The following is a 4784-nucleotide window of genomic DNA, read 5'->3' as shown; positions in this document are numbered from 1 at the left end:
CCAGGTTCTCAAGATTTGAATGTCTGCCTTCCTGAAGGAAATTAATACTGCTTTCTGATGCTGCATTATCATCCCTAGAAGAGCAGGAGGTGGAAGTCACAACATCACAGAATGGTAAGGGTTTGGAAGGGACCTCTGGAGATCAAGTCTGACCCCCCTGCTAAAGCAGGTTCACCTACAGCAGATTGCACAGGATTATATCCAGGTGGATTTTGAATATCTCCAGTTAAGAAGACTCCACAACCTCTCTGGGCAGCCTGTTCCACTGCTCTGTCACCTCAGATAAGTTTTTTCTCATGTTCACATGAAACTTCCTGTGTTGCAGCTTATGCCCATTGCCCCTTGTCCTGTCACTGGGCACCACTGAAAAGAGTCTGGCTCCATCCTTTCAACACCCAACCTTTAGATACCTAGAAACATTGACAAGACCCCCTCTCAGCCTTCTCGTCTCCAGACTGAAGAGTCCCAGCTCTCTAAGCCTTTCCTCACAAGAGAGATGTTCCAGTCTCTTAATCATCTTTGTAGCACTCCACTGGACTCTAGTAGTTCCTTCTCCTTCTTGAATTGAGGAGCCCAGAACTGGACACAGTACCCCAGGTGTGGCCTCACTAGGGCAAAGTAGGATCAGGAGGGCACTGCCACCCTTCCATCCAAGCAGGACTGCCCTGCCCCATGTAGAGGAGATGAGGACACAGTTGGCACTATGAGAAGACTTCCAGCTTTCAAGCTCCTCAGCAACATACCCACTGCAGAAACAACTCCCAGCCCAAATGGCGTTTTTTGGACTAGCCCAACCCAGCAGAGCATAAATACAAAAGATCTCCTAGGAAATAGCTTCTGCATCTCTTAATTTCATGGGACAGGTTGGGGCAGGGAGCTGCAGGGAAGCCAGCCAGGACTCCTGTATACACGCACCACCAGCAGCCTGCACAGGAGCTCCCACAAGGTTTAAGTCATGGTCTGTGGGAAAACATTAGCTTCTCTAGGCAAACTATTAACTTTTCAAATAATAATAATAATAATGATCAACAGTAGCAATAAGCACCTGGAGAGGTTTGATAGAAAACTCAGCATGATCTGACTGGTGCCATGATACCTGCTCTTTCACCTGGATCCTCCCAGACAGGCAGAGTCTCTCAGGACACCCTACAGAACCCCCACTGCTGGGAATTCACTGGGGAAGCCACCCTGCTGTGGCAGCAGTGGAACCCAACCACGTCTTCCTAAACCCAACACTGCTGCTTGCAAAGTCACCATGGTGTCTTCTACACCCGCTTTTCTCCTGCAAAAGCAAGTAAATGCTCCCACTCCAGCATAACAGTAACCTCTCACATGAGGACAAAGGGTGTCACCACACACACATTGCCATTTTGCCAATAAACACAGTCATCCAAAGAGGGGCTAAAGCACAGCAAACAGCATTAAGTGCTTGGTAAACCAGTTCACCACATTGGTCTGAGCTGGGAAGAGATGTGAGAGATCAGCCTGCCAAAGCCTTCACTGGCATTATTCCAAATTACCCAAGCCAGTCAGGACAGCACAGCTTGGCCAAGAAGCCAATAGGATGGGGTGTTTGCAGGCAGCTGGACTTTGCCTGTGTCTAGACTGACTTGGGGAGGGGAGTGTTGCACTTCCATGGCTCAACCCAGGCACCTGGCAGTGGCCTCTGCTCTCCCCGTAAAACCCGACAGCCAGGGTGAAGGAGTTTTTGTGCATGATCCCAGGAAGAACCAGTATGCAGCTGGGCTGAGTGCTGAGATGCTCCAGCAGGGGACCAGGCAGTTGGCAGCAACCTCTGTGCCCAACTCTGAAAGCACAAGCAGACAAACCTGCTCCAACCCTCATTTTGTCCATGCCATGTTCTGTGCCTAACTCGTGGGATCACAGAGGATATGACTGCTCTACCTGAGCTTGTCCCAAAAATTGGACTCATCTGCCAGCCATTTTACTCATACATGAACACGTGCCCTATGTGAGGCCTGAAGACCTGCAGCTAAAACTTGGTTCATGTGCTCTGGGTGATCAGAGACACTGTTCCAGTCCTGGGCAGACACTCAGAGCCTGAGCAGGTCCTTTGAACAGGAGCAGGTCAGAGCTCTGGGTACCTGTTTTCAAACCTACTCTTGAACTGGCAGCATGGATGCCACAGCCAGCTTGTGGTTGTCACAGCCTAGCATGAACTCAGAAAGTCTCGCAGGGCTGTACTTCACACTGGGACAACAAAGCCATCATCTCCTGGGACAGGAATAAACCATCCCCAGAAAAGAACAACTCTGCTGATCTAACTGCACCAGGGACTTCAGTGATCCCGGCTAAAGCCACTCACCAATCACATCACCCCCCACCCCTGACCCACATAGCTCTGCGGGTAAAAGACTGTACCATTGCTCTGGCCAGAAACATTAGACACAACAAATGTATTTTTAAAACAAGGGGGAGGAACATTTTTCAGGCCTAGGGGGTAGAGCATGTTGGCTTGAACTGCAGGAGAAAGTTGAAGGTCAAATCTTCCTGCATGCAAACCAGTTCCTCTGGCAATGCTTTGCAGCAGTGCCAAGTATCAGCTCCTATTCATATCTTCCACACAAGTACCTCTTCTCCTTTGGACACCCACATATATCTGAAAAAAATCAGGCTATAAATCAGCTCTACTTTTAGCTGGCAAAGTCCTCAATGCAAGGACAGTCTCCAAATAACACCTGTAAACCATGTGAGAAAAATCCAGGTGATACTGTCTTGCTCATACCGATATGCAGGTGCATCAGCCCATGCCTCTCACTCAGGATCCCAAAAGAAGATTGAGACTTCATAATTATTATCATCTCTCTTCCAAGACTAAGACAGACAGTCAAGCAGATCATACATCAGTAAAATGAATCCCACTTAGAGCACCCCTGACTCTTCACCATGGTCTTCTTCCCAGTGGGAGCTCAACCTGAAAGTCCCCAGACAACTCTCACAGGACATCTATCCAAAATCTATTTCCCAACACAGATTGCCCAAAGCCTTATTATTTTTAGTAATCATTCCAGCCAACCAAAGGGTTACTTCATGGATTGAGCTCCAGTCAGTTGACAAAAGCAAGAGCTAAAACCAGACTGAAGTCCTATCTTGGGCCTCACTGCCAATAGATGCAGTTTTACAAGTTGGTTTTCTGGGGTTTTTAAATATTTTACTCTCCTTCTCATTGGAACTGAGGCAAGTGTTTGACTCTAGGGAAGGAAGTGATTAAACCCACCCCACTCACAATGTTCTGTTGATCTCATTCATCATCTCCAATCTGAGCCACAGCAGGTACTGTATAAGTTAGAGTTGTAAGACAAAGTTCTCTCTTAAAATATGTTTAGGTCTGCATTTTGGTGAGAAGTATTTCCTGCAATGAAACCTCATCTTGCTTGCTCCCTTGACGAAACGTCCTTGTATACAGCAGATTCATCACTGTCCCCTGGGCATAGTGTTCCTTCATTTTTATTATCTTCAACTATTTTCAACAAAAATACTGCATCAGGAAATTAGCAACACTACTGACGCTAAGATATGTATCTTCTATGGCTCAAAGCAATCAGCAAGGTCATTTCTCTTCTCTACCCATTTTCAGTTCCTTGTCACCCCTAAGAAACAAGAATTAGGAAGGTGCATAAGGGAGGTCTTAAAATTTGTTCTGAAGTCTTTGCTTGCTCTTTAATTCAGCTAAACCCTCAACAGAATATTTTTCACATGCCTGTCCAAAAGCAGCCCACCACTCAAGAGCAACCTGCTGACTACAAAGCACTCTCATTAACCACTTCTTTTATAGTGCTCCTCACCATGTAGGTGTCCACACACTTCTCAAAAGTTTTGGGGAAGCAGCCACCCTGAGGCAGCACTCGGCACCCCCTCAGCAGGGCTGAGCAGAGCCCTGCAGCTGGGAAGAGAAGCTCTGGCTGTCTCACGGGAACACGCCGGCAGCACGCCAGTCAACACTCGTGCTGACCTTCAACTGTGAGCAAGAAAATCCCATAACACAGACTGTGCCATAAAAACATGTGCTCTCTCCATGACCAGGTGGAACTACTGCAATAGGATGTTAATTGGCCTCTCTCTGAAACTGGTCCAGGGGCAACAGTGTACAAGAGAAGCAATGGTTGCACTCCCCCATGTGCCCTCTATCTGGGCAGCCCGGTTCCTGGGGACTGAGAACCAACTGGTCTTGCTATGGGTCACCTCCAGGCCTCCTGGCCCAGCCATTGTCACCCTGTCTCCAACAAGGTCCATGACCCCAGAACTTTCTACTTGGAGGAGATCTGATGGCCTGACCTTGTCCTCCAGGCTGCCCACAGAGACCCACCAGCAGCTGCCTGGCCCATAGGGCTCAGATCTGTCCCTTGGTGGCTCACCTTCCCCTACAGACAGATCTTCCGTTGGTGCCTGGTGATTAGAGAGCTGCTCACAGTTCCAGGTTCTCCTCTGTTGCCTGGCTGTAGGCTGGGATATGCTGGTTTCATGTCCAAATTTTTCAAATATTTTGCTTTGTGTTTTTTCATGTAGCGCTCAAGATATTTTACAGAAGGCACCTTATAAAGTGACTCAATAAATACACATAAAACACCGGGTTTAATCCTTCCTTTCACATTCTTCTTTTCATTATTAAAATGTCCTCAATCTACTGACTTTCTCTCCACCCTGTGTTTAGGCCAGTCCAGTCCAACTTAAAATACTTTTGGCTTCTACAGGAAGACTGGAAAATGACTATTTTATTTCAAGGAAGCTTGTTTTGGACTAAAATCAGGGCTTGTAAATGGTTG

This window comes from Chaetura pelagica, unplaced genomic scaffold (genome assembly GCF_000747805.2).
Source record: "Chaetura pelagica isolate M959 unplaced genomic scaffold, ChaPel_1.0 scaffold3, whole genome shotgun sequence".
Classification (NCBI taxonomy): domain Eukaryota; kingdom Metazoa; phylum Chordata; class Aves; order Apodiformes; family Apodidae; genus Chaetura; species Chaetura pelagica.
Note: the sequence above shows the minus strand (reverse complement) of the source record.